Here is a 26055-nt window from a genome sequence, read left to right as displayed (position 1 = left end):
TCGGAGAATGCTTCTGTCTAGATTTTATATGAAGATATTCCCGTTTCCAATGAAATTGTTAGTTGTATCCAAATATCCACTTACAGATTCTACAAAAAGAGTGTTTCCAAACTGCTCTATCAAAAGAAAGGTGGAACTCGGTTAGTTGAAGACACACATCGAAAAGATGTTTCTGAGAATGCTTCTGTCTAGATTTTATTTGAAGATATTCTGATTTCCAACGAAATCTTCACAGTTATCGAAATATCCACTTGCAGATTCTACAAAAAGAGTGTTCCCAAACTACAGTGTCAAAAGAAAGTTTGAACTCTCTTAGTGGAGGACCACATCACAATGAAGTTTCTGAGAATGCTTCTGTTTAGATTTTATGTGAAGATATTCCCGTTTCCAACGAAGTCTTCACAGTTATCCAAATATCCACTTGAAGATTCTGCAAAAAGAGTGTTTCCAAACTACAGTGTCAAAAGAAATTTTGAACTCTGTTAGTGGAGGACACACATCACAATGAAGTTTCTGAGAATGCTTCTGTTTAGATTTTATATGAAGATATTCCCGTTTCCAACAAAATCTTCACTGTTATCCAAATATCCACTTGCAGATTCTTCTAAAAGAGGGTTTCCAAACTGCTGTATGAAAAGAAAGGTTGAACTCCTTTAGTTGAGGAAACTCATGTCAAAGAAGTTTCTGAGAATGCTTCCGTCTAGATTTTATACGAAGATATTCCCGTTTCCAACGAAATTTTCACAGTTATCCCAATATCCACTTGCAGATTCTACCAAAAGAGTGTTTCCAAACTGCTGTATCAAAAGAATGGTTGAGCTCCGTTAGTTGAGGACACTCATCACAAACAAGCTTTTGAGAATGCTTCTGTCTAGATTTTATATGAAGGTATTCCCGTTTCCAATGAACTCTTCACAGTTATCCAAATATGCACTTGCCGATTCTACAAAAAGAGTGTTTCCAAACTGCTGTATCAAAAGAAAGGTTGAACTCTGTAAGTAGAGAAAACACATCACAAAGAAGTTTCTGAGAATGATTCTGTCTAGATTTTATATGAAGATATTCCCATTTCCAACGAAATCTTCAAAGTTATCCAAATATCCACTTGCAGATTCTACAAAAAGAGTGTTTCCAAACTACTGTATCAACAGAAAGGTTCAACTCTGGTAACTGAGTACACACATCCCGATTAAGTTTCTGAGAATCTTTCTGTCTCTTTTTTATGGGAAGATATTTCTGTTTTCACCGTAGGCCTGAATTCGCTCAAAATGTCCACTTCCAGATACTACAGAAAGAGTGTTTCAAACCTGGGCTATGAAAGGGAATGTTCAGCTCTGTGACTTGAATGCAGATATCACAAAGCAGTTTCTGACAGTGCTTCTGTGTAGATTTTAGATGAAGATATTCCCGTTTCCAACGAAATCATTACAGCTATCCAAATATCCACTTACAGATTCTACAAATAGAGAGTTTCCAAACTGCTCTATTTAAAGAAAGGTTGAACTCTGTTAGTTGAGGACGCACACCACAAGGAAGTTTCTGAGAATGCTTTTGTCTAGATTTTATATGAAGATATTCCCGTTTCCAACGAAATCTTTAGAGGTATCCAAATATCCACTTACAGATTCTACAAAAAGAGAGTATCCAAACTGCTGTATCAAAAGAATGGTTGAACTCTGTTAGTTGAGGACACTCATCACAAAGAAGCTTCTGAGAATGCTTCTGTCTAGATTTTATATGAAGATATTCCCGTTTCCAACGAAATCTTCACAGTTATCCAAATATCCACTTGCAGATTCTACCAAAGGGGGGTTTTCAAACTTCTGTATCAAAAGAAAGGTTGAACTCTGTTAGTTGAGGACACACATCACAAAGAAGTTTCGGAGAATGCTTCTGTCTAGATTTTATATGAAGATATTCCCGTTTCCAATGAAATTGTTAGAGGTATCCAAATATCCACTTACAGATTCTACAAAAAGAGTGTTTCCAAACTGCTCTATCAAAAGAAAGGTGGGACTCGGTTAGTTGAAGACACACATCAAAAAGATGTTTCTGAGAATGCTTCTGTCTAGATTTTATTTGAAGATATTCCCATTTCCTACGAAATCTTCACAGTTATCCAAATATCCACTTGCAGATTCTACAAAAAGAGTGTTTCCAAACTACAGTGTCAAAAGAAAGTTTGAACTCTGTTAGTGGAGGACACACATCACAATGAAGTTTCTGAGAATGCTTCTGTTTAGATTTTATATGAAGATATTCCCGTTTCCTACAAAATCTTCACTGTTATTCAAATATCCACTTGCAGATTCTTCTAAAAGAGGTTTTCCAAACTGCTGTATGAAAAGAAAGGTTGAACTCCTTTAGTTGAGGAAACTCATGTCAAAGAAGTTTCTGAGAATGCTTCCGTCTAGATTTTATACGAAGATATTCCCGTTTCCAACGAAATTTTCACAGTTATCCCAATATCCACTTGCAGATTCTACCAAAAGAGTGTTTCCAAACTGCTGTATCAAAAGAATGGTTGAGCTCCGTTAGTTGAGGACACTCATCACAAACAAGCTTTTGAGAATGCTTCTGTCTAGATTTTATATGAAGATATTCCCGTTTCCAATGAACTCTTCACTATTATCCAAATATCCACTTGCCGATTCTACAAAAAGAGTGTTTCCAAACTGCTGTATCAAAAGAATGGTTGAACTCTGTAAGTAGAGAAAACACATCACAAAGAAGTTTCTGAGAATGCTTCTGTCTAGATTTTATATGAAGATATTCCCGTTTCCTACGAAATCTTCAAAGTTATCCAAATATCCACTTGCAGGTTCTACAAAAAGAGTGTTTCCAAACTACTGTATCAACAGAAAGGTTCAACTCTGGTAACTGAGTACACACATCCCGATTAAGTTTCTGAGAATCTTTCTGTCTCTTTTTTATGGGAAGATATTTCTGTTTTCACCGTAGGCCTGAATTCGCTCAAAATGTCCACTTCCAGATACTACAGAAAGAGTGTTTCAAACCTGGGCTATGAAAGGGAATGTTCAGCTCTGTGACTTGAATGCAGATATCACAAAGCAGTTTCTGACAGTGCTTCTGTGTAGATTTTAGATGAAGATATTCCCGTTTCCAACGAAATCGTTACAGCTATCCAAATATCCACTTACAGATTCTACAAAAAGAGAGTTTCCAAACTGCTCTATTTAAAGAAAGGTTGAACTCTGTTAGTTGAGGACGCACACCACAAAGAAGTTTCTGAGAATGCTTTTGTCTAGATTTTATATGAAGATATTCCCGTTTCCAACGAAATCTTTAGAGGTATCCAAATATCCACTTACAGATTCTACAAAAAGAGAGTATCCAAACTTCTGTATCAAAAGAAAGGTTGAACTCTGTTAGTTGAGGACACACATCACAAAGAAGTTTCGGAGAATGTTTCTGTCTAGATTTTATATGAAGATATTCCCGTTTCCAATGAAATTGTTAGTTGTATCCAAATATCCACTTACAGATTCTACAAAAAGAGTGTTTCCAAACTGCTCTATCAAAAGAAAGGTGGAACACGGTTAGTTGAAGACACACATCGAAAAGATGTTTCTGAGAATGCTTCTGTCTAGATTTTAATTGAAGATATTCTGATTTCCAACGAAATCTTCACAGTTATCGAAATATCCACTGGCAGATTCTACAAAAAGAGTGTTCCCAAACTACAGTGTCAAAAGAAAGTTTGAACTCTGTTAGTGGAGGACACACATCACAATGAAGTTTCTGAGAATGCTTCTGTTTAGATTTTATATGAAGATACTCCCGTTTCCAACGAAATCTTCACTGTTATCCAAATATCCACTTGCAGATTCTTCTAAAAGAGGGTTTCCAAACTGCTGTATGAAAAGAAAGGTTGAACTCCTTTAGTTGAGGAAACTCATGTCAAAGAAGTTTCTGAGAATGCTTCCGTCTAGATTTTATACGAAGATATTCCCGTTTCCAATGAAATTTTCACAGTTATCCCAATATCCACTTGCAGATTCTACCAAAAGAGTGTTTCCAAACTGCTGTATCAAAAGAATGGTTGAGCTCCGTTAGTTGAGGACACTCATCACAAACAAGCTTTTGAGAATGCTTCTGTCTAGATTTTATATGAAGATATTCCCGTTTCCAATGAACTCTTCACAATTATCCAAATATCCACTTGCCGATTCTACAAAAAGAGTGTTTCCAAACTGCTGTATCAAAAGGAAGGTTGAACTCTGTAAGTAGAGAAAACACATCACAAAGAAGTTTCTGAGAATGCTTCTGTCTAGATTTTATATGAAGATATTCCCGTTTCCAACGAAATCTTCAAAGTTATCCAAATATCCACTTGCAGATTCTACAAAAAGAGTGTTTCCAAACTACTGTATCAACAGAAAGGTTCAACTCTGGTAACTGAGTACACACATCCCGATTAAGTTTCTGAGAATCTTTCTGTCTCTTTTTTATGGGAAGATATTTCTGTTTTCACCGTAGGCCTGAATTCGCTCAAAATGTCCACTTCCAGATACTACAGAAAGAGTGTTTCAAACCTGGGCTATGAAAGGGAATGTTCAGCTCTGTGACTTGAATGCAGATATCACAAACCAGTTTCTGACAGTGCTTCTGTGTAGATTTTAGATGAAGATATTCCCGTTTCCAACGAAATCGATAGAGCTATCCAAATATCCACTTACAGATTCTACAAAAAGAGAGTTTCCAAACTGCTCTATTTAAAGAAAGGTTGAACTCTGCTAGTTGAGGACGCACACCACAAAGAAGTTTCTGAGAATGCTTTTGTCTAGATTTTATATGAAGATATTCCCGTTTCCAACGAAATCTTTAGAGGTATCCAAATATCCACTTACAGATTCTACAAAAAGAGAGTATCCAAACTTCTGTATCAAAAGAAAGGTTGAACTCTGTTAGTTGAGGACACACATCACAAAGAAGTTTCGGAGAATGCTTCTGTCTAGATTTTATATGAAGATATTCCCGTTTCCAATGAAATTGTTAGTTGTATCCAAATATCCACTTACAGATTCTACAAAAAGAGTGTTTCCAAACTGCTCTATCAAAAGAAAGGTGGAACTCGGTTAGTTGAAGACACACATCGAAAAGATGTTTCTGAGAATGCTTCTGTCTAGATTTTATTTGAAGATATTCTGATTTCCAACGAAATCTTCACAGTTATCGAAATATCCACTTGCAGATTCTACAAAAAGAGTGTTCCCAAACTACAGTGTCAAAAGAAAGTTTGAACTCTCTTAGTGGAGGACCACATCACAATGAAGTTTCTGAGAATGCTTCTGTTTAGATTTTATGTGAAGATATTCCCGTTTCCAACGAAGTCTTCACAGTTATCCAAATATCCACTTGCAGATTCTACAAAAAGAGTGTTTCCAAACTACAGTGTCAAAAGAAATTTTGAACTCTGTTAGTGGAGGACACACATCACAATGAAGTTTCTGAGAATGCTTCTGTTTAGATTTTATATGAAGATATTCCCGTTTCCAACAAAATCTTCACTGTTATCCAAATATCCACTTGCAGATTCTTCTAAAAGAGGGTTTCCAAACTGCTGTATGAAAAGAAAGGTTGAACTCCTTTAGTTGAGGAAACTCATGTCAAAGAAGTTTCTGAGAATGCTTCCGTCTAGATTTTATACGAAGATATTCCCGTTTCCAACGAAATTTTCACAGTTATCCCAATATCCACTTGCAGATTCTACCAAAAGAGTGTTTCCAAACTGCTGTATCAAAAGAATGGTTGAGCTCCGTTAGTTGAGGACACTCATCACAAACAAGCTTTTGAGAATGCTTCTGTCTAGATTTTATATGAAGGTATTCCCGTTTCCAATGAACTCTTCACAGTTATCCAAATATGCACTTGCCGATTCTACAAAAAGAGTGTTTCCAAACTGCTGTATCAAAAGAAAGGTTGAACTCTGTAAGTAGAGAAAACACATCACAAAGAAGTTTCTGAGAATGATTCTGTCTAGATTTTATATGAAGATATTCCCATTTCCAACGAAATCTTCAAAGTTATCCAAATATCCACTTGCAGATTCTACAAAAAGAGTGTTTCCAAACTACTGTATCAACAGAAAGGTTCAACTCTGGTAACTGAGTACACACATCCCGATTAAGTTTCTGAGAATCTTTCTGTCTCTTTTTTATGGGAAGATATTTCTGTTTTCACCGTAGGCCTGAATTCGCTCAAAATGTCCACTTCCAGATACTACAGAAAGAGTGTTTCAAACCTGGGCTATGAAAGGGAATGTTCAGCTCTGTGACTTGAATGCAGATATCACAAAGCAGTTTCTGACAGTGCTTCTGTGTAGATTTTAGATGAAGATATTCCCGTTTCCAACGAAATCATTACAGCTATCCAAATATCCACTTACAGATTCTACAAATAGAGAGTTTCCAAACTGCTCTATTTAAAGAAAGGTTGAACTCTGTTAGTTGAGGACGCACACCACAAGGAAGTTTCTGAGAATGCTTTTGTCTAGATTTTATATGAAGATATTCCCGTTTCCAACGAAATCTTTAGAGGTATCCAAATATCCACTTACAGATTCTACAAAAAGAGAGTATCCAAACTGCTGTATCAAAAGAATGGTTGAACTCTGTTAGTTGAGGACACTCATCACAAACAAGCTTTTGAGAATGCTTCTGTCTAGATTTTATATGAAGATATTCCCGTTTCCAATGAACTCTTCACAATTATCCAAATATCCACTTGCCGATTCTACAAAAAGAGTGTTTCCAAACTGCTGTATCAAAAGGAAGGTTGAACTCTGTAAGTAGAGAAAACACATCACAAAGAAGTTTCTGAGAATGCTTCTGTCTAGATTTTATATGAAGATATTCCCGTTTCCAACGAAATCTTCAAAGTTATCCAAATATCCACTTGCAGATTCTACAAAAAGAGTGTTTCCAAACTACTGTATCAACAGAAACGTTCAACTCTGGTAACTGAGTACACACATCCCGATTAAGTTTCTGAGAATCTTTCTGTCTCTTTTTTATGGGAAGATATTTCTGTTTTCACCGTAGGCCTGAATTCGCTCAAAATGTCCACTTCCAGATACTACAGAAAGAGTGTTTCAAACCTGGGCTATGAAAGGGAATGTTCAGCTCTGTGACTTGAATGCAGATATCACAAACCAGTTTCTGACAGTGCTTCTGTGTAGATTTTAGATGAAGATATTCCCGTTTCCAACGAAATCGATAGAGCTATCCAAATATCCACTTACAGATTCTACAAAAAGAGAGTTTCCAAACTGCTCTATTTAAAGAAAGGTTGAACTCTGCTAGTTGAGGACGCACACCACAAAGAAGTTTCTGAGAATGCTTTTGTCTAGATTTTATATGAAGATATTCCCGTTTCCAACGAAATCTTTAGAGGTATCCAAATATCCACTTACAGATTCTACAAAAAGAGAGTATCCAAACTTCTGTATCAAAAGAAAGGTTGAACTCTGTTAGTTGAGGACACACATCACAAAGAAGTTTCGGAGAATGCTTCTGTCTAGATTTTATATGAAGATATTCCCGTTTCCAATGAAATTGTTAGTTGTATCCAAATATCCACTTACAGATTCTACAAAAAGAGTGTTTCCAAACTGCTCTATCAAAAGAAAGGTGGAACTCGGTTAGTTGAAGACACACATCGAAAAGATGTTTCTGAGAATGCTTCTGTCTAGATTTTATTTGAAGATATTCTGATTTCCAACGAAATCTTCACAGTTATCGAAATATCCACTTGCAGATTCTACAAAAAGAGTGTTCCCAAACTACAGTGTCAAAAGAAAGTTTGAACTCTCTTAGTGGAGGACCACATCACAATGAAGTTTCTGAGAATGCTTCTGTTTAGATTTTATGTGAAGATATTCCCGTTTCCAACGAAGTCTTCACAGTTATCCAAATATCCACTTGCAGATTCTACAAAAAGAGTGTTTCCAAACTACAGTGTCAAAAGAAATTTTGAACTCTGTTAGTGGAGGACACACATCACAATGAAGTTTCTGAGAATGCTTCTGTTTAGATTTTATATGAAGATATTCCCGTTTCCAACAAAATCTTCACTGTTATCCAAATATCCACTTGCAGATTCTTCTAAAAGAGGGTTTCCAAACTGCTGTATGAAAAGAAAGGTTGAACTCCTTTAGTTGAGGAAACTCATGTCAAAGAAGTTTATGAGAATGCTTCCGTCTAGATTTTATACGAAGATATTCCCGTTTCCAACGAAATTTTCACAGTTATCCCAATATCCACTTGCAGATTCTACCAAAAGAGTGTTTCCAAACTGCTGTATCAAAAGAATGGTTGAGCTCCGTTAGTTGAGGACACTCATCACAAACAAGCTTTTGAGAATGCTTCTGTCTAGATTTTATATGAAGGTATTCCCGTTTCCAATGAACTCTTCACAGTTATCCAAATATGCACTTGCCGATTCTACAAAAAGAGTGTTTCCAAACTGCTGTATCAAAAGAAAGGTTGAACTCTGTAAGTAGAGAAAACACATCACAAAGAAGTTTCTGAGAATGATTCTGTCTAGATTTTATATGAAGATATTCCCATTTCCAACGAAATCTTCAAAGTTATCCAAATATCCACTTGCAGATTCTACAAAAAGAGTGTTTCCAAACTACTGTATCAACAGAAAGGTTCAACTCTGGTAACTGAGTACACACATCCCGATTAAGTTTCTGAGAATCTTTCTGTCTCTTTTTTATGGGAAGATATTTCTGTTTTCACCGTAGGCCTGAATTCGCTCAAAATGTCCACTTCCAGATACTACAGAAAGAGTGTTTCAAACCTGGGCTATGAAAGGGAATGTTCAGCTCTGTGACTTGAATGCAGATATCACAAAGCAGTTTCTGACAGTGCTTCTGTGTAGATTTTAGATGAAGATATTCCCGTTTCCAACGAAATCATTACAGCTATCCAAATATCCACTTACAGATTCTACAAATAGAGAGTTTCCAAACTGCTCTATTTAAAGAAAGGTTGAACTCTGTTAGTTGAGGACGCACACCACAAGGAAGTTTCTGAGAATGCTTTTGTCTAGATTTTATATGAAGATATTCCCGTTTCCAACGAAATCTTTAGAGGTATCCAAATATCCACTTACAGATTCTACAAAAAGAGAGTATCCAAACTGCTGTATCAAAAGAATGGTTGAACTCTGTTAGTTGAGGACACTCATCACAAAGAAGCTTCTGAGAATGCTTCTGTCTAGATTTTATATGAAGATATTCCCGTTTCCAACGAAATCTTCACAGTTATCCAAATATCCACTTGCAGATTCTACCAAAGGGGGGTTTTCAAACTTCTGTATCAAAAGAAAGGTTGAACTCTGTTAGTTGAGGACACACATCACAAAGAAGTTTCGGAGAATGCTTCTGTCTAGATTTTATATGAAGATATTCCCGTTTCCAATGAAATTGTTAGAGGTATCCAAATATCCACTTACAGATTCTACAAAAAGAGTGTTTCCAAACTGCTCTATCAAAAGAAAGGTGGAACTCGGTTAGTTGAAGACACACATCAAAAAGATGTTTCTGAGAATGCTTCTGTCTAGATTTTATTTGAAGATATTCCCATTTCCTACGAAATCTTCACAGTTATCCAAATATCCACTTGCAGATTCTACAAAAAGAGTGTTTCCAAACTACAGTGTCAAAAGAAAGTTTGAACTCTGTTAGTGGAGGACACACATCACAATGAAGTTTCTGAGAATGCTTCTGTTTAGATTTTATATGAAGATATTCCCGTTTCCTACAAAATCTTCACTGTTATTCAAATATCCACTTGCAGATTCTTCTAAAAGAGGTTTTCCAAACTGCTGAATGAAAAGAAAGTTTGAACTCCTTTAGTTGAGGAAACTCATGTCAAAGAAGTTTCTGAGAATGCTTCCGTCTAGATTTTATACGAAGATATTCCCGTTTCCAACGAAATTTTCACAGTTATCCCAATATCCACTTGCAGATTCTACCAAAAGAGTGTTTCCAAACTGCTGTATCAAAAGAATGGTTGAGCTCCGTTAGTTGAGGACACTCATCACAAACAAGCTTTTGAGAATGCTTCTGTCTAGATTTTATATGAAGATATTCCCGTTTCCAATGAACTCTTCACAGTTATCCAAATATGCACTTGCCGATTCTACAAAAAGAGTGTTTCCAAACTGCTGTATCAAAAGAAAGGTTGAACTCTGTAAGTAGAGAAAACACATCACAAAGAAGTTTCTGAGAATGATTCTGTCTAGATTTTATATGAAGATATTCCCATTTCCAACGAAATCTTCAAAGTTATCCAAATATCCACTTGCAGATTCTACAAAAAGAGTGTTTCCAAACTACTGTATCAACAGAAAGGTTCAACTCTGGTAACTGAGTACACACATCCCGATTAAGTTTCTGAGAATCTTTCTGTCTCTTTTTTATGGGAAGATATTTCTGTTTTCACCGTAGGCCTGAATTCGCTCAAAATGTCCACTTCCAGATACTACAGAAAGAGTGTTTCAAACCTGGGCTATGAAAGGGAATGTTCAGCTCTGTGACTTGAATGCAGATATCACAAAGCAGTTTCTGACAGTGCTTCTGTGTAGATTTTAGATGAAGATATTCCCGTTTCCAACGAAATCATTACAGCTATCCAAATATCCACTTACAGATTCTACAAAAAGAGAGTTTCCAAACTGCTCTATTTAAAGAAAGGTTGAACTCTGTTAGTTGAGGACGCACACCACAAAGAAGTTTCTGAGAATGCTTTTGTCTAGATTTTATATGAAGATATTCCCGTTTCCAACGAAATCTTTAGAGGTATCCAAATATCCACTTACAGATTCTACAAAAAGAGAGTATCCAAACTTCTGTATCAAAAGAAAGGTTGAACTCTGTTAGTTGAGGACACACATCACAAAGAAGTTTCGGAGAATGCTTCTGTCTAGATTTTATATGAAGATATTCCCGTTTCCAATGAAATTGTTAGAGGTATCCAAATATCCACTTACAGATTCTACAAAAAGAGTGTTTCCAAACTGCTCTATCAAAAGAAAGGTGGAACTCGGTTAGTTGAAGACACACATCAAAAAGATGTTTCTGAGAATGCTTCTGTCTAGATTTTATTTGAAGATATTCCCATTTCCTACGAAATCTTCACAGTTATCCAAATATCCACTTGCAGATTCTACAAAAAGAGTGTTTCCAAACTACAGTGTCAAAAGAAAGTTTGAACTCTGTTAGTGGAGGACACACATCACAATGAAGTTTCTGAGAATGCTTCTGTTTAGATTTTATATGAAGATATTCCCGTTTCCTACAAAATCTTCACTGTTATTCAAATATCCACTTGCAGATTCTTCTAAAAGAGGTTTTCCAAACTGCTGAATGAAAAGAAAGTTTGAACTCCTTTAGTTGAGGAAACTCATGTCAAAGAAGTTTCTGAGAATGCTTCCGTCTAGATTTTATACGAAGATATTCCCGTTTCCAACGAAATTTTCACAGTTATCCCAATATCCACTTGCAGATTCTACCAAAAGAGTGTTTCCAAACTGCTGTATCAAAAGAATGGTTGAGCTCCGTTAGTTGAGGACACTCATCACAAACAAGCTTTTGAGAATGCTTCTGTCTAGATTTTATATGAAGATATTCCCGTTTCCAATGAACTCTTCACAATTATCCAAATATCCACTTGCCGATTCTACAAAAAGAGTGTTTCCAAACTGCTGTATCAAAAGAATGGTTGAACTCTGTAAGTAGAGAAAACACATCACAAAGAAGTTTCTGAGAATGCTTCTGTCTAGATTTTATATGAAGATATTCCCGTTTCCTACGAAATCTTCAAAGTTATCCAAATATCCACTTGCAGGTTCTACAAAAAGAGTGTTTCCAAACTACTGTATCAACAGAAAGGTTCAACTCTGGTAACTGAGTACACACATCCCGATTAAGTTTCTGAGAATCTTTCTGTCTCTTTTTTATGGGAAGATATTTCTGTTTTCACCGTAGGCCTGAATTCGCTCAAAATGTCCACTTCCAGATACTACAGAAAGAGTGTTTCAAACCTGGGCTATGAAAGGGAATGTTCAGCTCTGTGACTTGAATGCAGATATCACAAAGCAGTTTCTGACAGTGCTTCTGTGTAGATTTTAGATGAAGATATTCCCGTTTCCAACGAAATCGTTACAGCTATCCAAATATCCACTTACAGATTCTACAAAAAGAGAGTTTCCAAACTGCTCTATTTAAAGAAAGGTTGAACTCTGTTAGTTGAGGACGCACACCACAAAGAAGTTTCTGAGAATGCTTTTGTCTAGATTTTATATGAAGATATTCCCGTTTCCAACGAAATCTTTAGAGGTATCCAAATATCCACTTACAGATTCTACAAAAAGAGAGTATCCAAACTTCTGTATCAAAAGAAAGGTTGAACTCTGTTAGTTGAGGACACACATCACAAAGAAGTTTCGGAGAATGTTTCTGTCTAGATTTTATATGAAGATATTCCCGTTTCCAATGAAATTGTTAGTTGTATCCAAATATCCACTTACAGATTCTACAAAAAGAGTGTTTCCAAACTGCTCTATCAAAAGAAAGGTGGAACACGGTTAGTTGAAGACACACATCGAAAAGATGTTTCTGAGAATGCTTCTGTCTAGATTTTAATTGAAGATATTCTGATTTCCAACGAAATCTTCACAGTTATCGAAATATCAACTGGCAGATTCTACAAAAAGAGTGTTCCCAAACTACAGTGTCAAAAGAAAGTTTGAACTCGGTTAGTGGAGGACACACATCACAATGAAGTTTCTGAGAATGCTTCTGTTTAGATTTTATATGAAGATACTCCCGTTTCAAACGAAATCTTCACTGTTATCCAAATATCCACTTGCAGATTCTTCTAAAAGAGGGTTTCCAAACTGCTGTATGAAAAGAAAGGTTGAACTCCTTTAGTTGAGGAAACTCATGTCAAAGAAGTTTCTGAGAATGCTTCCGTCTAGATTTTATATGAAGATATTCCCGTTTCCAACGAAATTTTCACAGTTATCCAAATATCCACTTGCAGATTCTACCAAAAGAGTGTTTCCAAACTGCTGTGTCAAAAGAATGGTTGAGCTCCGTTAGTTGAGGACACTCATCACAAACAAGGTTTTGAGAATGCTTCTGTCTAGATTTTATATGAAGATATTCCCGTTTCCAACGAACTCTTCACAGTTATCCAAATATCCACTTGCCGATTCTACAAAAAGAGTGTTTCCAAACTGCTGTATCAAAAGAAAGGTTGAACTCTGTAAGTAGAGAAAACACATCACAAAGAAGTTTCTGAGAATGCTTCTGTCTAGATTTTATATGAAGATATTCCCTTTTCCAACGAAAACTTCAAAGTTATCCAAATATCCACTTGCAGATTCTACAAAAAGAGTGTTTCCAAACTACTGAATCAACAGAAAGGTTCAACTCTGGTAACTGAGTACACACATCCCGATTAAGTTTCTGAGAATCTTTCTGTCTCTTTTTTATGGGAAGATATTTCTGTTTTCACCGTAGGCCTGAATTCGCTCAAAATGTCCACTTCCAGATACTACAGAAAGAGTGTTTCAAACCTGGGCTATGAAAGGGAATGTTCAGCTCTGTGACTTGAATGCAGATATCACAAAGCAGTTTCTTACAGTGCTTCTGTGTAGATTTCAGATGAAGATATTCCCGTTTCCAACGAAATCGTTAGAGCTATCCAAATATCCACTTACAGATTCTACAAAAAGAGAGTTTCCAAACTGCTCTATTTAAAGAAAGGTTGAACTCTGTTAGTTGAGGACGCACACCACAAAGAAGTTTCTGAGAATGCTTTTGTCTAGATTTTATATGAAGATATTCCCGTTTCCAACGAAATCTTTAGAGGTATCCAAATATCCACTTACAGATTCTACAAAAAGAGAGTATCCAAACTTCTGTATCAAAAGAAAGGTTGAACTCTGTTAGTTGAGGAAACACATCACAAAGAAGTTTCGGAGAATGTTTCTGTCTAGATTTTATATGAAGATATTCCCGTTTCCTATGAAATTGTTAGTTGTATCCAAATATCCACTTACAGATTCTACAAAAAGAGTGTTTCCAAACTGCTCTATCAAAAGAAAGGTGGAACACGGTTAGTTGAAGACACACATCGAAAAGATGTTTCTGAGAATGCTTCTGTCTAGATTTTAATTGAAGATATTCTGATTTCCAACGAAATCTTCACAGTTATCGAAATATCCACTGGCAGATTCTACAAAAAGAGTGTTCCCAAACTACAGTGTCAAAAGAAAGTTTGAACTCTGTTAGTGGAGGACACACATCACAATGAAGTTTCTGAGAATGCTTCTGTTTAGATTTTATATGAAGATACTCCCGTTTCAAACGAAATCTTCACTGTTATCCAAATATCCACTTGCAGATTCTTCTAAAAGAGGGTTTCCAAACTGCTGTATGAAAAGAAAGGTTGAACTCCTTTAGTTGAGGAAACTCATGTCAAAGAAGTTTCTGAGAATGCTTCCGTCTAGATTTTATATGAAGATATTCCCGTTTCCAACGAAATTTTCACAGTTATCCAAATATCCACTTGCAGATTCTACCAAAAGAGTGTTTCCAAACTGCTGTGTCAAAAGAATGGTTGAGCTCCGTTAGTTGAGGACACTCATCACAAACAAGGTTTTGAGAATGCTTCTGTCTAGATTTTATATGAAGATATTCCCGTTTCCAACGAACTCTTCACAGTTATCCAAATATCCACTTGCCGATTCTACAAAAAGAGTGTTTCCAAACTGCTGTATCAAAAGAAAGGTTGAACTCTGTAAGTAGAGAAAACACATCACAAAGAAGTTTCTGAGAATGCTTCTGTCTAGATTTTATATGAAGATATTCCCTTTTCCAACGAAAACTTCAAAGTTATCCAAATATCCACTTGCAGATTCTACAAAAAGAGTGTTTCCAAACTACTGAATCAACAGAAAGGTTCAACTCTGGTAACTGAGTACACACATCCCGATTAAGTTTCTGAGAATCTTTCTGTCTCTTTTTTATGGGAAGATATTTCTGTTTTCACCGTAGGCCTGAATTCGCTCAAAATGTCCACTTCCAGATACTACAGAAAGAGTGTTTCCAACCTGGGCTATGAAAGGGAATGTTCAGCTCTGTGACTTGAATGCAGATATCACAAAGCAGTTTCTTACAGTGCTTCTGTGTAGATTTCAGATGAAGATATTCCCGTTTCCAACGAAATCGTTAGAGCTATCCAAATATCCACTTACAGATTCTACAAAAAGAGAGTTTCCAAACTGCTCTATTTAAAGAAAGGTTGAACTCTGTTAGTTGAGGACGCACACCACAAAGAAGTTTCTGAGAATGCTTTTGTCTAGATTTTATATGAAGATATTCCCGTTTCCAACGAAATCTTTAGAGGTATCCAAATATCCACTTACAGATTCTACAAAAAGAGAGTATCCAAACTTCTGTATCAAAAGAAAGGTTGAACTCTGTTAGTTGAGGACACACATCACAAAGAAGTTTCGGAGAATGTTTCTGTCTAGATTTTATATGAAGATATTCCCGTTTCCTATGAAATTGTTAGTTGTATCCAAATATCCACTTACAGATTCTACAAAAAGAGTGTTTCCAAACTGCTCTATCAAAAGAAAGGTGGAACACGGTTAGTTGAAGACACACATCGAAAAGATGTTTCTGAGAATGCTTCTGTCTAGATTTTAATTGAAGATATTCTGATTTCCAACGAAATCTTCACAGTTATCGAAATATCCACTGGCAGATTCTACAAAAAGAGTGTTCCCAAACTACAGGGTCAAAAGAAAGTTTGAACTCTGTTAGTGGAGGACACACATCACAATGAAGTTTCTGAGAATGCTTCTGTTTGGATTTTATATGAAGATACTCCCGTTTCAAACGAAATCTTCACTGTTATCCAAATATCCACTTGCAGATTCTTCTAAAAGAGGGTTTCCAAACTGCTGTATGAAAAGAAAGGTTGAACTCCTTTAGTTGAGGAAACTCATGTCAAAGAAGTTTCTGAGAATGCTTCCGTCTAGATTTTATATGAAGATATTCCCGTTTCCAACGAAATTTTCACAGTTATCCAAATATCCACTTGCAGATTCTACCAAAAGAGTGTTTCCAAACTGCTGTGTCAAAAGAATGGTTGAGCTCCGTTAGTTGAGGACACTCATCACAAACAAGGTTTTGAGAATGCTTCTGTCTAGATTTTATATGAAGATATTCCCGTTTCCAACGAACTCTTCACAGTTATCCAAATATCCACTTGCCGATTCTACAAAAAGAGTGTTTCCAAACTGCTGTGTCAAAAGAAAGGTGAAACTCTGTAAGTAGAGAAAACACATCACAAAGAAGTTTCTGAGAATGCTTCTGTCTAGATTTTATATGAAGATATTCCCTTTTCCAACGAAAACTTCAAAGTTATCCAAATATCCACTTGCAGATTCTACAAAAAGAGTGTTTCCAAACTACTGTATCAACAGAAAGGTTCAACTCTGGTAACTGAGTACACACATCCCGATTAAGTTTCTGAGAATCTTTCTGTCTCTTTTTTATGGGAAGATATTTCTGTTTTCACCGTAGGCCTGAATTCGCTCAAAATGTCCACTTCCAGATACTACAGAAAGAGTGTTTCAAACCTGGGCTATGAAAGGGAATGTTCAGCTCTGTGACTTGAATGCAGATATCACAAAGCAGTTTCTTACAGTGCTTCTGTGTAGATTTTAGATGAAGATATTCCCGTTTCCAACGAAATCGCTAGAGCTATCCAAATATCCACTTACAGATTCTACAAAAAGAGAGTTTCCAAACTGCTCTATTTAAAGAAAGGTTGAACTCTGTTAGTTGAGGACGCACACCACAAAGAAGTTTCTGAGAATGCTTTTGTCTAGATTTTATATGAAGATATTCCCGTTTCCAACGAAATCTTTAGAGGTATCCAAATATCCACTTACAGATTCTACAAAAAGAGAGTATCCAAACTGCTGTATTAAAAGAATGGTTGAACTCTGTTAGTTGAGGACACTCATCACAAAGAAGCTTCTGAGAATGGTTCTGTCTAGATTTTATATGAAGATATTCCCGTTTCCAACGAAATCTTCACAGTTATCCAAATATCCACTTGCAGATTCTACCAAAGGGGGGTTTTCAAACTTCTGTATCAAAAGAAAGGTTGAACTCTGTTAGTTGAGGACACACATCACGAAGAAGTTTCGGAGAATGCTTCTGTCTAGATTTTATATGAAGATATTCCCGTTTCCAATGAAATTGTTAGAGGTATCCAAATATCCACTTACAGATTCTACAAAAAGAGTGTTTCTAAAGTGCTCTATCAAAAGAAAGGTGGAACTCGGTTAGTTGAAGACACACATCAAAAAGATGTTTCTGAGAATGCTTCTGTCTAGATTTTATTTGAAGATATTCCCATTTCCTACGAAGTCTTCACAGTTATCCAAATATCCACTTGCAGATTCTACAAAAATAGTGTTTCCAAACTACTGTGTCAAAAGGAAGTTTGAACTCTGTTAGTGGAGGACACACATCACAATGAAGTTTCTGAGAATGCTTCTGTTTAGATTTTATATGAAGATATTCCCGTTTCCTACAAAATCTTCACTGTTATCCAAATATCCACTTGCAGATTCTTCTAAAAGAGGGTTTCCAAACTGCTGTATGAAAAGAAAGGTTGAACTCCTTTAGTTGAGGAAACTCATGTCAAAGAAGTTTCTGAGAATGCTTCCGTCTAGATTTTATACGAAGATATTCCCGTTTCCAACGAAATTTTCACAGTTATCCCAATATCCACTTGCAGGTTCTACCAAAAGAGTGTTTCCAAACTGCTGTATCAAAAGAATGGTTGAGCTCCGTTAGTTGAGGACACTCACCACAAACAAGCTTTTGAGAAGGCTTCTGTCTAGATTTTATATGAAGATATTCCCGTTTCCAATGAACTCTTCACAATTATCCAAATATCCACTTGCCGATTCTACAAAAAGAGTGTTTCCAAACTGCTGTATCAAAAGGAAGGTTGAACTCTGTAAGTAGAGAAAACACATCACAAAGAAGTTTCTGAGAATGCTTCTGTCTAGATTTTATATGAAGATATTCCCGTTTCCAATGAAATCTTCAATGTTATCCAAATATCCACTTGCACATTCTACAAAAAGTGTGTATCCAAACTACTGTATCAACAGAAAGGTTCAACTCTGGTAACTGAGTACACACATCCCGATTAAGTTTCTGAGAATCTTTCTGTCTCTTTTTTATGGGAAGATATTTCTGTTTTCACCGTAGGCCTGAATTCGCTCAAAATGTCCACTTCCAGATACTACAGAAAGAGTGTTTCAAACCTGGGCTATGAAAGGGAATGTTCAGCTCTGTGACTTGAATGCAGATATCACAAAGCAGTTTCTGACAGTGCTTCTGTGTAGATTTTAGATGAAGATATTCCCGTTTCCAACGAAATCGTTAGAGCTATCCAAATATCCACTTACAGATTCTACAAAAAGAGAGTTTCCAAACTGCTCTATTTAAAGAAAGGTTGAACTCTGTTAGTTGAGGACGCCCACCACAAAGTAGTTTCTGAGAATGCTTTTGTCTAGATTTTATATGAAGATATTCCCGTTTCCAACGAAATCTTTAGAGGTATCTAAATATCCACTTACAGATTCTACAAAAAGAGAGTATCCAAACTGCTGTATCAAAAGAATGGTTGAACTCTGTTAGTTGAGGACACTCATCACAAGCTTCTGAGAATGCTTCTGTCTAGATTTTATATGAAGATATTCCCTTTTCCAACGAAAACTTCAAAGTTATCCAAATATCCACTTGCAGATTCTACAAAAAGAGTGTTTCCAAACTACTGTATCAACAGAAAGGTTCAACTCTGGTAACTGAGTACACACATCCCGATTAAGTTTCTGAGAATCTTTCTGTCTCTTTTTTATGGGAAGATATTTCTGTTTTCACCGTAGGCCTGAATTCGCTCAAAATGTCCACTTCCAGATACTACAGAAAGAGTGTTTCAAACCTGGGCTATGAAAGGGAATGTTCAGCTCTGTGACTTGAATGCAGATATCACAAAGCAGTTTCTTACAGTGCTTCTGTGTAGATTTTAGATGAAGATATTCCCGTTTCCAACGAAATCGCTAGAGCTATCCAAATATCCACTTACAGATTCTACAAAAAGAGAGTTTCCAAACTGCTCTATTTAAAGAAAGGTTGAACTCTGTTAGTTGAGGACGCACACCACAAAGAAGTTTCTGAGAATGCTTTTGTCTAGATTTTATATGAAGATATTCCCGTTTCCAACGAAATCTTTAGAGGTATCCAAATATCCACTTACAGATTCTACAAAAAGAGAGTATCCAAACTGCTGTATTAAAAGAATGGTTGAACTCTGTTAGTTGAGGACACTCATCACAAAGAAGCTTCTGAGAATGGTTCTGTCTAGATTTTATATGAAGATATTCCCGTTTCCAACGAAATCTTCACAGTTATCCAAATATCCACTTGCAGATTCTACCAAAGGGGGGTTTTCAAACTTCTGTATCAAAAGAAAGGTTGAACTCTGTTATTTGAGGACACACATCACGAAGAAGTTTCGGAGAATGCTTCTGTCTAGATTTTATATGAAGATATTCCCGTTTCCAATGAAATTGTTAGAGGTATCCAAATATCCACTTACAGATTCTACAAAAAGAGTGTTTCTAAAGTGCTCTATCAAAAGAAAGGTGGAACTCGGTTAGTTGAAGACACACATCAAAAAGATGTTTCTGAGAATGCTTCTGTCTAGATTTTATTTGAAGATATTCCCATTTCCTACGAAGTCTTCACAGTTATCCAAATATCCACTTGCAGATTCTACAAAAATAGTGTTTCCAAACTACTGTGTCAAAAGGAAGTTTGAACTCTGTTAGTGGAGGACACACATCACAATGAAGTTTCTGAGAATGCTTCTGTTTAGATTTTATATGAAGATATTCCCGTTTCCTACAAAATCTTCACTGTTATCCAAATATCCACTTGCAGATTCTTCTAAAAGAGGGTTTCCAAACTGCTGTATGAAAAGAAAGGTTGAACTCCTTTAGTTGAGGAAACTCATGTCAAAGAAGTTTCTGAGAATGCTTCCGTCTAGATTTTATACGAAGATATTCCCGTTTCCAACGAAATTTTCACAGTTATCCCAATATCCACTTGCAGGTTCTACCAAAAGAGTGTTTCCAAACTGCTGTATCAAAAGAATGGTTGAGCTCCGTTAGTTGAGGACACTCACCACAAACAAGCTTTTGAGAAGGCTTCTGTCTAGATTTTATATGAAGATATTCCCGTTTCCAATGAACTCTTCACAATTATCCAAATATCCACTTGCCGATTCTACAAAAAGAGTGTTTCCAAACTGCTGTATCAAAAGGAAGGTTGAACTCTGTAAGTAGAGAAAACACATCACAAAGAAGTTTCTGAGAATGCTTCTGTCTAGATTTTATATGAAGATATTCCCGTTTCCAATGAAATCTTCAATGTTATCCAAATATCCACTTGCACATTCTACAAAAAGTGTGTATCCAAACTACTGTATCAACAGAAAGGTTCAACTCTGGTAACTGAGTACACACATCCCGATTAAGTTTCTGAGAATCTTTCTGTCTCTTTTTTATGGGAAGATATTTCTGTTTTCACCGTAGGCCTGAATTCGCTCAAAATGTCCACTTCCAGATACTACAGAAAGAGTGTTTCAAACCTGGGCTATGAAAGGGAATGTTCAGCTCTGTGACTTGAATGCAGATATCACAAAGCAGTTTCTGACAGTGCTTCTGTGTAGATTTTAGATGAAGATATTCCCGTTTCCAACGAAATCGTTAGAGCTATCCAAATATCCACTTACAGATTCTACAAAAAGAGAGTTTCCAAACTGCTCTATTTAAAGAAAGGTTGAACTCTGTTAGTTGAGGACGCCCACCACAAAGTAGTTTCTGAGAATGCTTTTGTCTAGATTTTATATGAAGATATTCCCGTTTCCAACGAAATCTTTAGAGGTATCCAAATATCCACTTACAGATTCTACAAAAAGAGAGTATCCAAACTGCTGTATCAAAAGAATGGTTGAACTCTGTTAGTTGAGGACACTCATCACAAGCTTCTGAGAATGCTTCTGTCTAGATTTTATATGAAGATATTCCCGTTTCCAACGAAATCTTCACAGTTATCCAAATATCCACTTACAGATTCTAGCAAAGGGGGGTTTTCAAACTTCTGTATCAAAAGAAAGGTTGAACTCTGTTAGTTGAGGACACACATCACAAAGAAGTTTCGGAGAATGCTTCTGTCTAGATTTTATATGAAGATATTCCCGTTTCCAATGAAATTGTTAGAGGTATCCCAATATCCACTTACAGATTCTACAAAAAGAGTGTTTCCAAACTGCTCTATCAAAAGAAAGGTGGAACTCGGTTAGTTGAAGACACACATCAAAAAGATGTTTCTGAGAATGCTTCTGTCTAGATTTTATTTGAAGATATTCACATTTCCTACGAAATCTTCACAGTTATCCAAATATCCACTTGCAGATTCTACAAAAAGAGTGTTTCCAAACTACAGTGTCAAAAGAAAGTTTGAACTCTGTTAGTGGAGGACACACATCACAATGAAGTTTCTGAGAATGCTTCTGTTTAGATTTTATATGAAGATATTCCCGTTTCCTACAAAATCTTCACTGTTATCCAAATATCCACTTGCAGATTCTTCTAAAAGAGGGTTTCCAAACTGCTGTATGAAAAGAAAGTTTGAACTCCTTTAGTTGAGGAAACTCATGTCAAAGAAGTTTCTGAGAATGCTTCCGTCTAGATTTTATACGAAGATATTCCCGTTTCCAACGAAATTTTCACAGTTATCCCAATATCCACTTGCAGATTCTACCAAAAGAGTGTTTCCAAACTGCTGTATCAAAAGAATGGTTGAGCTCCGTTAGTTGAGGACACTCATCACAAACAAGCTTTTGAGAATGCTTCTGTCTAGATTTTATATGAAGATATTCCCGTTTCCAATGAACTCTTCACAATTATCCAAATATCCACTTGCCGATTCTACAAAAAGAGTGTTTCCAAACTGCTGTATCAAAAGAAAGGTTGAACTCTGTAAGTAGAGAAAACACATCACACAGAAGTTTCTGAGAATGCTTCTGTCTAGATTTTATATGAAGATATTCCCGTTTCCTACGAAATCTTCAAAGTTATCCAAATATCCACTTGCAGATTCTACAAAAAGAGTGTTTCCAAACTACTGTATCAACAGAAAGGTTCAACTCTGGTAACTGAGTACACACATCCCGATTAGGTTTCTGAGAATCTTTCTGTCTCTTTTTTATGGGAAGATATTTCTGTTTTCACCGTAGGCCTGAATTCGCTCAAAATGTCCACTTCCAGATACTACAGAAAGAGTGTTTCAAACCTGGGCTATGAAAGGGAATGTTCAGCTCTGTGACTTGAATGCAGATATCACAAAGCAGTTTCTGACAGTGCTTCTGTGTAGATTTTAGATGAAGATCTTCCCGTTTCCAACGAAATCGATAGAGCTATCCAAATATCCACTTACAGATTCTACAAAAAGAGAGTTTCCAAACTGCTCTATTTAAAGAAAGGTTGAACTCTGCTAGTTGAGGACGCACACCACAAAGAAGTTTCTGAGAATGCTTTTGTCTAGATTTTATATGAAGATATTCCCGTTTCCAACGAAATCTTTAGAGGTATCCAAATATCCACTTACAGATTCTACAAAAAGAGAGTATCCAAACTTCTGTATCAAAAGAAAGGTTGAACTCTGTTAGTTGAGGACACACATCACAAAGAAGTTTCGGAGAATGCTTCTGTCTAGATTTTATATGAAGATATTCCCGTTTCCAATGAAATTGTTAGTTGTATCCAAATATCCACTTACAGATTCTACAAAAAGAGAGTTTCCAAACTGCTCTATCAAAAGAAAGGTGGAACTCGGTTAGTTGAAGACACACATCGAAAAGATGTTTCTGAGAATGCTTCTGTCTAGATTTTATTTGAAGATATTCTGATTTCCAACGAAATCTTCACAGTTATCGAAATATCCACTTGCAGATTCTACAAAAAGAGTGTTCCCAAACTACAGTGTCAAAAGAAAGTTTGAACTCTCTTAGTGGAGGACCACATCACAATGAAGTTTCTGAGAATGCTTCTGTTTAGATTTTAGGTGAAGATATTCCCGTTTCCAACGAAGTCTTCACAGTTATCCAAATATCCACTTGCAGATTCTACAAAAAGAGTGTTTCCAAACTACAGTGTCAAAAGAAATTTTGAACTCTGTTAGTGGAGGACACACATCACAATGAAGTTTCTGAGAATGCTTCTGTTTAGATTTTATATGAAGATATTCCCGTTTCCAACAAAATCTTCACTGTTATCCAAATATCCACTTGCAGATTCTTCTAAAAGAGGGTTTCCAAACTGCTGTATGAAAAGAAAGGTTGAACTCCTTTAGTTGAGGAAACTCATGTCAAAGAAGTTTCTGAGAATGCTTCCGTCTAGATTTTATACGAAGATATTCCCGTTTCCAACGAAATTTTCACAGTTATCCCAATATCCACTTGCAGATTCTACCAAAAGAGTGTTTCCAAACTGCTGTATCAAAAGAATGGTTGAGCTCCGTTAGTTGAGGACACTCATCACAAACAAGCTTTTGAGAATGCTTCTGTCTAGATTTTATATGAAGGTATTCCCGTTTCCAATGAACTCTTCACAGTTATCCAAATATGCACTTGCCGATTCTACAAAAAGAGTGTTTCCAAACTGCTGTATCAAAAGAAAGGTTGAACTCTGTAAGTAGAGAAAACACATCACAAAGAAGTTTCTGAGAATGATTCTGTCTAGATTTTATATGAAGATATTCCCATTTCCAACGAAATCTTCAAAGTTATCCAAATATCCACTTGCAGATTCTACAAAAAGAGTGTTTCCAAACTACTGTATCAACAGAAAGGTTCAACTCTGGTAACTGAGTACACACATGCCGATTAAGTTTCTGAGAATCTTTCTGTCTCTTTTTTATGGGAAGATATTTCTGTTTTCACCGTAGGCCTGAATTCGCTCAAAATGTCCACTTCCAGATACTACAGAAAGAGTGTTTCAAACCTGGGCTATGAAACGGAATGTTCAGCTCTGTGACTTGAATGCAGATATCACAAAGCAGTTTCTGACAGTGCTTCTGTGTAGATTTTAGATGAAGATATTCCCGTTTCCAACGAAATCATTACAGCTATCCAAATATCCACTTACAGATTCTACAAAAAGAGAGTTTCCAAACTGCTCTATTTAAAGAAAGGTTGAACTCTGTTAGTTGAGGACGCACACCACAAGGAAGTTTCTGAGAATGCTTTTGTCTAGATTTTATATGAAGATATTCCCGTTTCCAACGAAATCTTTAGAGGTATCCAAATATCCACTTACAGATTCTACAAAAAGAGAGTATCCAAACTGCTGTATCAAAAGAATGGTTGAACTCTGTTAGTTGAGGACACTCATCACAAAGAAGCTTCTGAGAATGCTTCTGTCTAGATTTTATATGAAGATATTCCCGTTTCCAACGAAATCTTCACAGTTATCCAAATATCCACTTGCAGATTCTACCAAAGGGGGGTTTTCAAACTTCTGTATCAAAAGAAAGGTTGAACTCTGTTAGTTGAGGACACACATCACAAAGAAGTTTCGGAGAATGCTTCTGTCTAGATTTTATATGAAGATATTCCCGTTTCCAATGAAATTGTTAGGGGTATCCAAATATCCACTTACAGATTCTACAAAAAGAGTGTTTCCAAACTGCTCTATCAAAAGAAAGGTGGAACTCGGTTAGTTGAAGACACACATCAAAAAGATGTTTCTGAGAATGCTTCTGTCTAGATTTTATTTGAAGATATTCCCATTTCCTACGAAATCTTCACAGTTATCCAAATATCCACTTGCAGATTCTACAAAAAGAGTGTTTCCAAACTACAGTGTCAAAAGAAAGTTTGAACTCTGTTAGTGGAGGACACACATCACAATGAAGTTTCTGAGAATGCTTCTGTTTAGATTTTATATGAAGATATTCCCGTTTCCTACAAAATCTTCACTGTTATTCAAATATCCACTTGCAGATTCTTCTAAAAGAGGTTTTCCAAACTGCTGTATGAAAAGAAAGTTTGAACTCCTTTAGTTGAGGAAACTCATGTCAAAGAAGTTTCTGAGAATGCTTCCGTCTAGATTTTATACGAAGATATTCCCGTTTCCAAAGAAATTTTCACAGTTATCCCAATATCCACTTGCAGATTCTACCAAAAGAGTGTTTCCAAACTGCTGTATCAAAAGAATGGTTGAGCTCCGTTAGTTGAGGACACTCATCACAAACAAGCTTTTGAGAATGCTTCTGTCTAGATTTTATATGAAGATATTCCCGTTTCCAATGAACTCTTCACAATTATCCAAATATCCACTTGCCGATTCTACAAAAAGAGTGTTTCCAAACTGCTGTATCAAAAGAATGGTTGAACTCTGTAAGTAGAGAAAACACATCACAAAGAAGTTTCTGAGAATGCTTCTGTCTAGATTTTATATGAAGATATTCCCGTTTCCTACGAAATCTTCAAAGTTATCCAAATATCCACTTGCAGGTTCTACAAAAAGAGTGTTTCCAAACTACTGTATCAACAGAAAGGTTCAACTCTGGTAACTGAGTACACACATCCCGATTAAGTTTCTGAGAATCTTTCTGTCTCTTTTTTATGGGAAGATATTTCTGTTTTCACCGTAGGCCTGAATTCGCTCAAAATGTCCACTTCCAGATACTACAGAAAGAGTGTTTCAAACCTGGGCTATGAAAGGGAATGTTCAGCTCTGTGACTTGAATGCAGATATCACAAAGCAGTTTCTGACAGTGCTTCTGTGTAGATTTTAGATGAAGATATTCCCGTTTCCAACGAAATCGTTACAGCTATCCAAATA

The sequence above is a fragment of the Gorilla gorilla genome, chromosome 15 (genome assembly GCF_029281585.2).
Source record: "Gorilla gorilla gorilla isolate KB3781 chromosome 15, NHGRI_mGorGor1-v2.1_pri, whole genome shotgun sequence".
Classification (NCBI taxonomy): Eukaryota; Metazoa; Chordata; class Mammalia; order Primates; family Hominidae; genus Gorilla; species Gorilla gorilla.
The sequence above is the reverse complement of the archived record's forward strand: the minus strand, read 5'-3'. Positions refer to the sequence as shown.